Source organism: Carassius carassius, chromosome 31, assembly GCF_963082965.1.
Source record: "Carassius carassius chromosome 31, fCarCar2.1, whole genome shotgun sequence".
In the NCBI taxonomy this organism is placed as follows: domain Eukaryota; kingdom Metazoa; phylum Chordata; class Actinopteri; order Cypriniformes; family Cyprinidae; genus Carassius; species Carassius carassius.
In genome coordinates, this window is record NC_081785.1 from 28,274,292 (window position 1) to 28,287,362 (window position 13,071).

Consider the following 13,071-nt stretch of genomic DNA (forward strand, 5'->3'; position numbering starts at 1 on the left):
TAACTTATGATCGCCAAATATTGCTGCACATCAGAAGACTCAATCTGTCTGCCCCATCACGCATGATTGTTTCCACTTTACATTCTCTCGTCTACCGGCGACATGCATTCTCCATTTATCTTGTTTTATTATCTACCATGGAAATGTCGCAGAAAGAGGGGTAACTGCTGAGGTATCCATGTGAAGATTAGGAGAGAATTCTCCTCGACACAATCATCTTGTTGCTTTTCCACACTTCTGACTGGTCAAAATGGCATCGTGGGATGTAAGATACGCCAATCATCTGCCTATCGATCGAGATCAGAATCAGACACCTGACTAAATCAAATCAAATCACTTTTATTGTCACATCACGACAGCACATGTGCCTTGGTGAATGAAATTCTTGGGAGCGTGATCCAGACAATTTACAAAAACAATTCACATATAGACATGCAGACTTAGTGTGCAACATACATATACTCAGTACGCAAAGTGTACTATTAGACATAGTTACAGTAAACAATACACAGTTATACACCGTATGTACACATTCTGCATTATGTAGACATAGACTCGCATAATAAATGTGAAGGTGCTGTAAGGGAAACAGGTCAATTTAGCTCAAAGGGAATCATTTAAGATTTTAAAGGGAATTTGGACAGAATCACTGTTTTACAACTGATCACTGAGATGTAGACGTCTTCCTGAGGGCAGCAAAGAGAGCAGTCTGTAGGATGGGTGGCTAGAGTCTCTGATGATCCTCCGGGCCTTCCTTATGCACCGCCTGGTGAAGATGTCTTGGGGGGCATATACCCCCACCTGTTCCCACCAGCTTTTCCCTGTGAGCTCTTTCGTTCTGTCCAAGTGATGCACGGAGAACCCCGTAAGCTTGATGGCTGAGTCTGGAACCTCTGCAGTCATCAAGGTTTCTGTGAGGCAAATAATGCAGCAGTCCCTTGTTTCTCACTGGTATGAGATGCATGCCCACAGTTCAAAGAGTTTGTTGTCCAGTGACTGAACGTTAGCCAGCAAAATGGATGGGAGAGGAGGTCAGAGGGAACAATGTCTGAGTCTGACAAGGACGCCGGCTCTCTTCCCCCTTTTCCGGTGGCGTCTTCTTACTGTCTCTTTCAAAATCTTAAGGAACTCCCTGGTAAACTATCAGAAAGCAGCTAGAAAGGTAATAGCTAAATTCTTCTCTGATATTATCGGTAAATGTTCTCATACCCCAAAAATCTTGTTCAGTACTATAAATTCAATAATTAATCCCCGTACTTCCAATAAAGCAGAACCATCTGCTGACATACTGTATGTGAGAGATTTTTGAGGTTTTTCATTGAAAAGATTAATGGCATTAACACTCTGCCTGAATGTAAAGTTAATACAGTCAATTTTAATAGCTTTCAGCATGTGTCTTTGTTTGATCTGAGGAACTTAGTGATGCAGTTGAAATCTACAACCTCGCCCCACGATGTTAAAGGTAAAAGAAGAAAGGTTTTTTTATATATATATAATTGGTTCTTGCATCCAAAAAATGATCAATTCCTGTTTAGTCTCGGGCAATGTTCCTGCATTTTTTAAAGCATGCAGTTGTCCACCTGCTGCTTAAAAAGCCCAATGCTGATGTAAAATGTTTGAATAATAATCGTCCTATCTCAAAATTGCCTTTTTTTCAAAAGTTATGGAAAAAGTGGTCAAATCACAGTTACTTCCCATTTTAAATTCAGCTCTGGTATTAGAACTATTTAAATCAGGTTTTGCAACCTATCATAGCACTGAAACGGCTTTGCTAAAAGTGATGAAATTCTATTTGCTGTTGACTGTGGTGAAAAATGCAGTTTTGATTTTATTGGATTTAAGTGCCACTTTTGACATGGTTTATCATGACATCCTTTTGTCACGCCTTGAACATTGGGTAGGTATCTAGGATACAGCATTATCATGGTTTAAGTCATATCTTAAATCCAGGACAATTTCAGTGGCTATCGGCAAGTTTTCCTCATCATCAGTTTTTCTCTGTTGTGGGGTTCCTCAAGGGTCAATTCTGGGGCCATTACTTTTAAATCTGTACATGCTTCCACTGGGCAATATAATTGGGAAATATAAAATCTCTGTTAATTTCTATGCTGATGATTCTCAGTTATGCGTTCCATTAAAATCTAAACATTCTTTGCTGCCTCTTATGGACTGTCTGAAGGACATTAAAATCTGGATTGTGAATAATTTCCTCCTTGTTGATTATTGATTATTGATTATTAAGTTGATTATTTTTGGTCCCTCTAAAACCAGAACCTCTATAGTTAGTAGCTTAAGACAGTTTCACTCCATATGTTAAGTCACATGCAAAAAAAAATGTTGGTGTTATTTTTTACTCTGATCTTTGCCTTGAAAATCAAGTTAGCTCAGTTGTTAAAAACAGCTATTATCAATTGAGAATCATTTCTTGACTTAAATCAACACTTTCCTTTCAAGACTTGGAACAAGTTATTAATACATTTATCACATCACCATTGGACTACTGTAATTCCTTATACCTAGGTCTTCCCCAATCTTCACTGGCTCGTTTGCTAGTGGTCCAGAATGCAGCAGCCAGATTAGTAACTGGTGCAAAAAAAAACATGATCATATCACTCCAATTTTAGTTTCGCTCCACTGGCTTATTGTCTCCTTTAGAATTCAATTCAAAACTTTGTTGATTATTTTTAAAGCACTTAATGGACAAGCCCCATCATACATTTCTTATCTTATCTCATTCTGCTGCTAAGCCCCTCAGATCTCTTTTATATCTCCCATGGTCACGACCAGTGCTTAATTTGTAAATTGCGAGGTCCCGGAACAAAGCGGATCTGGCATGTGATTACAGGAGGGAGAGGTAACGGAGAACTCGCGCAATCACATTGCTGGACCAGTTTAAGTTATTTTAAGAGCATGCATCAGTTTCATTTAGGGTCTGTAGGGTCATGAATATGCCATGCGATTTTAAAACAACAATTTCCAGGCCTAAGAACGTTTTGAAAAAGTTGTGGAATTTTATTTTTAAAATCTCTGTGTAATAGTTATATTTAATCAGGTCCTACATTTCTGTGGTTTTAATAATTCTCGCAGCTTTCAAGTTTATAATGAGGTAAATCCCTGTATTTATTCAACATAGCTTGTAGGTTTGAATAATAAAATAAATCTACACAAACAAGATTCAATCAGTCGAAACCATAACTCGGAGCGCGCTTCACATCAGCGCATCTTGTCTGCACTTCAGCGACCTGCTGCAAGCTGCGACAAGACTTACTCGCATTTCGATCGGGACAGCTGACAGAACTGTCACTCGACTTGACAAATTGGGTAATTGTTGCATTGTCACAAAAATGTATAATTTGCACACCTTTTAAGTATTTTAAGCCATTTGGTACTCGCGCGCTCAACATGCTGTATTACGCTATGTGCCCTCGCAGTCACATCCAAAGCTCGCGCGTATAAAGCCGCCTCGCGAGTATTAGCCTATATAAGAGTTATTTTTCGTCGTTTGTTGAGTTTAAGCAACCAAATACACACAATATATGTCTGATGGTTGTTGACAAATAAAACAGTTTCATGGCTCTACTAAAATACAGGGGGGGGGGGATCAAATATTAAACAACACTGCGTCGTCAGTATTTGTGTTGTATCAGACACGTGCAATTAACATCCGGCTATATGAAAAACAAGCTCAAATGGAGTTAACAAGGTCTTTGGCCGGCGAATGAGGAGATCTGTGTTTTCTCCGCATCTGAGGAAAGTGCAGCACATTATATGCTATCATCACCTTTTACAGGCTATATAACGTTTATTGTTGCTATATGGGCGATTAGTTTTTCTTGCTGTTTAGTAAACGTGGCCAATGTCTCATGATATAAACGATCAAGCGCTAATGTACAGGATATTCAAAACGTACAAAAGTATTTAAATTTAAAGGGAGAGTTCCCCTGAAAATAAAAATATTTTATTAGCCCAGGGGTTCTTAACCTTTTTGATGTCAGGGCCCAAATTTTACAGTACAAAATGGCCCAGGGCCCAATCAAATATTAGCACTGTATTGGTTTATTGATCTCAGCCTTGGTTTGATTTGTATTCAATAACTAAATGAAATCCACTTGCAGTTTAACAGTTTATTATTCATGTCTATATAAACCTGCACATAAAAACCATATGGGCGATTCGTTTTTCTTGTTGTTTAGTAAACTTGGCCAATGTCTCATGATATAAACGATCAAGCGCTAATGCACAGGTTATTCAAAACGTACAAAAGTATATTGGCTAGATGGCAAAAAACTTACTTCTCCAGTCTTCAAACACACAAAGACATTAGCCTTTACAGACATAGTGTTTGAGTAAAGAAAATGCTGTACTATTCAAACAGTTATTTGTTTACCCTTGCTTTGCGAATAAGCGGAGATCTGTCTCCTGCAGGCGGTGCATCAATCTGAGTGGAGGCGGGGGAAGTGACGAGGTGAGCTTGAGGATCCAATGGCGTAATGAAGTTTTACTGACAAGCTCTTTTAAATACTTATCATTGGTTAAATATTTGTAAAACCCTCTGATTGAAAATAATAATAACGAATTATAATAAGAATTTTGGATACTTTTTCGGTCTGCCATGCGGAAACGCCACCCCTGGAGGAGGGGGATCCGCCAAAATGAGGTGCCGGATCCGGATCCGGCTTGTTCCGGCACAAATTAAGCCCTGGTCATGACTTAAGTTTAAAGGTGACAGAGCCTTTACGGTAGCTGCTCCACGGTTATGGAATCAGTTGCCACCTGACATTAAGAGTGTTCTGTCTATTTCTGTTTTTAATCTAAACTTAAAACTCATTTTTATTCTATGCCATTTCCTGATTTTTAATTTATGGATTAGTATTGTTATCTTGGTGTATTTTATTGTATTTTAATTTCTATTTTACTATATTTTATTTTATACTTTACTGTATTTTTTGATTGTTTTGTACAGCACTTTGGTCAGTGTAAGCTGAATTTAAATGTGCTCTATAAATAATATTTGCATAATAAGTCCTGTTTTTAAGAGTATGCTAAAGTGCACTTCTTTTTCACAGGGGTAGGCAGCTGTCGACATTGACAGAGATTTGCTGTGACAAAGTGCCAAGACAAACACCCTTCAGAGTGGCAGAAAAATGCTGTCTATAGGTAGGCTCTTCATTTGTGTTAGAGCCTTTGTGAATCCTCATACTGTCCTAAATACTATACTAAAATGCTCTGTAGAGGCAATCAAACTTTTTACAGAATAAAAGAAGAAGAGAAGGTTTCTGAATGCATGTGCTAGTGTCATGTATTTGAGCATGTTGGATACTGAAATCTGATGTGAAGATATAAGCTATATTGGATTTATGAGGTTCTATTTTTAGTTTACTGGAGATTTAAATTTAAAAGGAGAGTTCCCTTGAAAATAAAAATATTTTATTAGCCCAGGGGTTCTTAACCTTTTTGATGTCGGGGCCCAAATTTTACAGTACAAAGTGGCCCAGGGCCCAATCAAATATTAGCACTGTATTGGTTTATTGATCTCAGCCTTGGTTTGATTTGTATTCAATAACTAAATGAAATCCACTTGCAATTTAACAGTTTATTATTCATGTTTATATAAACCTGCACATAAAACAAGATGTCAAACACACAACAATTCAAGAACAAATCAATCTGCATCAAGAACAAAATTAAAAGGCTCAAGTCAGGCATATTAACACAAAAAAACAGTAAGATTTGACAGATTTTACTTACAAAAAAATTACATTTATATAAAATAAAAACAATAAATGTTTTGCTAAAATAAATTCAAAATAATATTTCTCAAATTAAATAAGTTGTAAATGAAAATTGAAATAAAGTGTAAATGAAAAAATATAGGCGTACTGACGGACCGCTCTTGGAACTCACTGACGCCCGTTTGACAGACCTCAGCCGCATGCAGTGTGAACGCTGGAATCCATTAACATGGGTGCGTAAAACAAACCATGCAACGCATACGCACTTCAGACGGAGTATGTGTGTAATTCAGCACGTGCGGCACAGCAAAAATAGACTCGGTACAGGCGGATCAGAAGCACAGCGGTAGGATTCGCGAGACCACGTGATTTGCCTGTCAACACACTACAGCCTATGGTCCAACATTGTTTTTCTTGATTTATTTTTGTTCTAACATGGTTGGCTAAATGTTAATGCTTTGTCCGGTTTAATTATGTTTATTCCAGTCATGCAACTCCTGCAGTTAAACTCCACACCACTTCCTTTTTTTTAATTGTCCTTGTAAAAAGGATCTGTGGTGTCATATAATAATGTGAGGTTTTTCAACTTTAAGGATGAACCTCTTGTCATCTATTTCTGGCCGCATGAATATAGTAATGTGAAATACGATTGGAAGTCTGCACAGGGTGTTTATTTTGAAATGCATATAATTTTTTTACCTCTATTTTGTATTTGCTGTGCAGTTTGGATGCGGGGTGTGTCAGAAATAGACTAAGCGCCTATCTTTAGCGAAGCAGCACGGAGGGCTACTTCTGGGACGCTTTTGAAAAGTGCCGCAGAACGTCTGGTGTAAACACAAGCATAGACTAGAGTGACCGCGATCAGCTCCGGTAACCACGTCGGAGCCGTAACGCGCCACAGACGTGTGCAGTGGAAATCAAGGGTGAAACCTATGGGTGAAGCAGGCGTAACTTTTGCTTCAGGCTACGGTTGACTGAGTGTCTTCTTCTGCTTATTAGCGTTTGTTAAACAACTAAGGCATTACTGCCACTAGTGGTGGGATGGTGTATTGTAACTGTCTCATGGATAACAGTGGTCATTCTGGTGTCTTCAATTGATAACTTGTTTGGTCCCGCGGCCCTCGCGGCCCACAGGCCCTCCAGGTGGCGCTCACGGCCCAAGCGTGGGCCGCGGCCCTATGGTTAAGAATAGGAGTATTAGCCGATACCATAGGCAGATTGATAAAATAACTGCTTATCTGAAAATAAAAAGCAGTTGAATATAACAGCTCTGTTATTATAACAGTAATGTACCAAATTAGAGGGTTCCCATTATAGTTTGCAGCATTAGTTAGGAGAGTTTTTTTTTTCTTAAGAAAATTGGTAGAAATTGGGTGTAGAAATTGAGTATCCGTGCATCTCATTTATATACATTTTGAGCCTAAAACACAACCCTGTCACGCTCAACCCCATCACATGTACTGTATTATTTCTCATTGTTTCAGGGTTGTAAACTTGTGACAGGGTTGAGTTATTTACTTAATTTATTAATAATTTTAATAAAAAGATATACAAAATAGACATGCTTTCAATAATCTAACCTTGAGGTCATAAATGCATGGATTAACATTTTTGAATTTGACATTGAGAGCATAGGCCGTAATTTAGATATACTTTTTAGATGGAAAATGCAGTTTTACAAATGTTAGAAATGTGGCTTTCAAAGGAAAGTTTACTATCAAGTAGCACACCTAGGTTCCTAACTGTTGACAAAGAATTGACAGAGGAGCCATCAAGTCTTAGACAGTGTTCTAGGTTATTACATGCAGATTTTTTAGGTCCTATAATTAACACCTCTGTTTTTTGTTTTTGTTTTCAGAATTTAGCAGTAAGAAATTACTCCTCATCCTGGTTTTTATATCAACTATGCATTCCATTAATTTTTCAATTTGATATGTTTCTATGGGCTGCAAAGAAATATAGAGCTGACTATCATAAGCATAATACTGAAAGCATGTAAAGCGTGAAAAGTAACGGCCCTAGTACTTAGCCTTGAGGTACTCCATACTGCAATTGTGATTGATATGAGACCTCTTTATTCATTGCAACAAATTGATGTTGGTCAGATAAGTAATATTTGAACCATGCTAATGCACTTCCATTAATGCCAGCAAAGTTTTCTAGTCTATTCAAGAGAATGTTGTGGTCAATAGTGTTGAACACAGCACTAAGATCAAATAGCACTAATAGAGAGATGCAACCATGATCAGATGATAAGAGCAGGTCATTTGTAACTCTAAGGAGAGCAGTCTCAGTACTATGATACAGTCTAAATCCTGACTGGAAATCCTCACAGATACCATTTCTCTCTAAGAAGGAATATAATTGTGAGGATACTTCCTTTTCTAGTGTCTTGGACAGAAAAGGAAGATTCAAGATCGGTCTGTAATTAACTAGTTCTTTGGGTTTTTTAATGAGAGGCTTAATAACAGCCAGTTTGAAGGTTTTGGGGACATATCCTAATGACAATGATGAATTAATAATAGTCAGTAGAGGATCTATGACTTCTGTAAGCCCCACGTTTAGGAGCTTTTATGGAATAGTGTCTAACACACATGTTGTGGTTTAGATGATTTAACAAGTTTATACAATTCTTCCTCTCCTATAGTAGAGAATGAGTGGAACTGTTCCTCAGGGGGTCTATAGTGCACTGGCTGATGCGATACTGTAGCAGGCGGCTGCATAGTTACAATTGTATCTCTAATAGTATTGATCTTGGAAGTAAAGTAGTTCATAAAGTCATTACTGCTGAGCTGTTGGGAAATGTCAATACCTATTGATGCTTTATTTTTTCGTTAATTTAGCCACTGTATTGCATAAGTGCCTGGGGTTATGTTTGTTTTCTTCTAAAAGAGAAGGGAAGTAATCAGATCTAGCAGTATTTAATGCTTTTCTGTAGAATTGGGTACTTTACCGCCATAATAGCTCTAATTTTGTTTTCCTCAAACGACGCTCCATTTTTCGGGCTGCTCTCTTTAGGGTGCGAGTATGCTCATTAAACAATGGTATCAGACTTTTTTCCTTAATCGTCCTTAAGCATAAAGGAGCAACCATATCTAAAATTATAGAAAAGAAAGAGTCCATAGCTTCTGTTACATCATCAAGTTGTTCTGAGTTTTTGGATAAGGATGCTAAGGAATTTAGATAAATCAGGAAGATTACTTTCAAAGCAGTGTTTTGTGGTAGAAGTGATGGTTCTACCATACTTGTAATAAGGAGTAGAATTTACAGTTTTAGCTATGTGAAGTTTACACAAGACTAGATAATGATCTGTGATATCATCGCTTAGCTGCATAATTTCAACATGATCAACATCAATCTCATCTGAAAGTATTAAATCTAGAGTATGATTTTGACAATGAGTAGGTCCTGAGACGTGTTGTCTAACCCCAATAGAGTTCAAAATGTCTATGAATGCTGATACCAATGCATCTTTTTCATTATCAACATCACCAACAATTAAAATCACCAACAATTAATACTTTATCTGCAGCAGCACTAACTTGGATATAAAATCAACAAACTTTAATAAAGTCTGTATGGTGCCCTGGTGGCTTGTATACAGTAGCCAGTACAAACATAACAGGGGATTTATCATTAACATTTGTTTCTCTGGATAATGTTATATGAAGCAACATTACTTCAAACCAGTTATACCTGAAGACCCCCCTCTGAGAAATACTGAAAATATTTGTATAAATTAAAGCAACACCTCCCCCTTTACCTTTTGGACACGGCTCATGTTTATAACCGTAATCTTGGGGGGTAGACACATTTAAAATTATGTAATCATCTGGTTTTATTTGGGTTTCTGTCAAACAGACCACATCTAGGTCATGTTCAAGGATCATATCATTTACAAAAAGTGCTTTTGTAGAAAGGGAATTGCTAATCAATAAGCCAAGCTTTAGCATATGTTTATTTGTTTTTTATTTGTTGAACATCAATAAAATTTTTACTTTTAAATTACTTTTAAAAATTTAATTTTATTTGTATAGCACTTTTATGTTGCAAAGCAACTTTACAGAAAATTAATGTTTCTATAATATTTAGTAGCAACTCATCAGTGGTGACTGAAAAATGTACAGAAAAATCAATTAAAGACTTAATCAAACAGACAATGAACACTATTAACAGCAATTATGATGATGCAATGATGTGTGCAGGGGAAGGCGTTCGCTGACCTCCTTTCTCTCTAATGAGTCTGCGTCAGAAGGCTGGAGTGGAGACTGCTTGGAAGGCTTGTCAGCACCAGGGGGACTGGACAGAGAGCAGAGCATATGGTAAATCCAGAGCACAGTTTGATCTGACCTGAGACCGGAGATGAACAGACAGGGCAGGACACGACAGGACAGGACAGGAGTAGAATGAAAGTGTAGCCTCTTGCATCAATAGCAAAACGAAATTATCTGGCAAAGAGCAAAGAAAATGGGGAACTAGAAATAGCAAAGGTGATTAAGGAGAAGAGAGAACAGGTGTGAATCTATCAGCATTACAGAGAACAGATAATGAGAAACAGCTGAAGAGGTGTGTGAGTGTAACAAGATGACAGGGGTGGGGGACCGAAACCATGACAGTTCTGAATGTTGTTTCAGGGTTAGCATCATCTGAGGTCCTCTGAGGGGTTGGCATCATCTCTTCGCAGGTGTTCTGGATCCAGACTGGAGTTTGTGTAAATCCTAGTTACCATAGGATGTAAATCCCAGCAGAAACAGAGAAACAAATAGATACATAATTAGCATAGCTGCTGTTCAAACCAAGTAAAATTAATTAGTTTAGCCCAGTTAAACAATAATAATGCGCACATGATCAGATATAACTGCAGTCCAAGATTATGAGATGCATTATTTGAATGCTTGGCCAAAGAGATGTTTCTTTTAATCTAGATTTAAAGGGATGATTCACTTTCAAATTAAATTTTGGTATGTTTTAGCTTACCTCAAGGGCATCCAAGATGTAGGTTTCCTTGTTTCCGCAGTATTTCCCATTTTGATATTTTTAGGTCAAACCATTCTTGTCTGTCACTCATATAATGGAGGTCTATGGTCACCACCTTAAAGAGCATGCACAGAGAAGTCAACAATTCCCCATCGTAAGTACACATTGATGGTCTAAGACATGAAACGAGCGGTTTGTGTAAGAAAACAAACAGTATTTATATCGTTTTTTACCTCTTGCACACCACGTCCAACTGTTCTGAGTGTGCGCGTGCTTCCTGTTTTCGTGTGACGTTTGTGCACGCTCTGGCTTAGTCTGCGCAAGCGCGGAAAGCCCCCGGAAGTGATCACTCGCGCGTGTACGTCACTCATTGTTTACACTTACTGTCTATGGTTTACACAGAGATTTCGGAAGTGTTACCTTTCACTGTGAAGATCTAAACATATTTAGACGTACAGTAAATTTGCAATGATTTCAATATATCAATAGACAACGTTGAATTTTTTTTCACGACCATATTTATTTGAACCAGAATACACAGATCAAGTACTCAGGAGCGATCAAGGGAAACCTCCGGTGCAGCAGCACGTCTTCAAGCCTCAGAGAGGCAGAGATCTCTTCAAATTTGGTGGTGTTTTAGTACCAAGTGTTGTGAGATGCCAACAGAAGTGGAGAGCATATGTTGTCACGAATGGAACATAGCAAAGCCACAACTACAAGACGACGACGAGGACATGGACAGTCTCGCATCACACACCTGCCTGACTGAAGATCCTGAGTTTTCTCCGCTGTTGAGCCGCAGCGTTTTGCACGTTGAGTTTTTTTTGCCACGTATAAACTGGAGGCAACGTCCAAAGCCAGAGGGACCCAATGGCACGCTGTCAATAGAGTGAGTAATGTGTTGTGTTTATTATAATCGCAACGATTATAGGGTGCATTATAAACAAATTATATATATACAATTTTATACAATACAAAATTTTTTCAAAGCACTTTACAGAAATAAACAGTAAAGTAACATTGCAGAAAAACTCATCAATTACAAAAATGACTTAAATTTCAGCTGTAAAGCAACCGTACGGAAAACTCAGTTCAGCTCAAGTCAGCTCAGTTCAGTTCAGTTCATTGTTGATCCATTTTAATTCAGTAACAAAGTCAGTGTTGCAAAGTTAATTCAATTCAGCTACAAAGCAGCACTACAGAAAACAATAGCATGATCATTTAGCTCAATTTAGTTTAATGTTAATTCAATTTAGTTCAATGATTTTTCCCCCTCTTTAGTTTGTCCTTTTCTTTTAAAGATAGCAGCATTAGATTTGAACATGAACAAAACCTGACCATCATGCTGTCACATAATAATAAATGTCACTCATTTAAAATGGTCATTAACTGAAAAATCAGATTGTCCTTGCTGTTTTATTTTTCATGTCATATAAGAGGTCATTGTACTATTTGTACTATGGAAACATTCTGTAAGTTTCAAAACTTTCTCGTTAGTCTAAAACAGCTTATATTAAAGCCAAGCAGCTAAAATAACTCCTTTTAGAATATCACATTAGTGCGACATAAGCCCACCTCTGCAGAAGAAGATCAACGCATACTTCCACATCACACATATATATATATATAAATATAAACCCAATATGCAAGGTTTCACGTTAAATGGTTTCCCATAGAAAACCATTATAAGGAAATAATTGAACCATTAGGCGGATTGCGTTCATATTCCAACCTCCTCTGCTGCATGTAAACTATACATCTTTAATACAGTGATTACTGAATTTTATCTTTTAATATTAGTGTTTTAAATATATTAAGGTGCTTTGAGTGTTTTAACAACGTTTTTTTTTTTTTTTTGCACTGTTTAATGATTTAAATATCATTGCGGTTGCTTAATATGGATGGCAAAAACTTGCATTTTGTTCACATACCTTTGTTTTATTCTTTTGAGAGACGATCTAAATATTTGCAGCTGTGAATACTAGGGGGCAAAATAACTGCTATATTGGATCTGACAGTAATGTTGAGGTACACAAGTGTGAGTGACAGTGTTTTTATCATGTGTCACTAATGCTTTGTTACAGTAGTTTGATATATACTGAGTATTTATGCGTTTTTAACCTGAAGCAGCATCCATCTATGTAGGCTGTTAAACAGACAAGCTGGATTTGACATGGATTACATGAAAAAGTGTAATTTATCCTTTGTCCGCTAGTAACTAACTCCAAGTATCTAAACTTAATTTGCCTAATCAATGAAACATAAAACGTGTAATATGTAAATGTTAACAAAATAATGGCATAACAAGCTCTCTGTAGCGTCTTCGGTTAAATCTAATATAATTTAATAGGCTAACTACCTC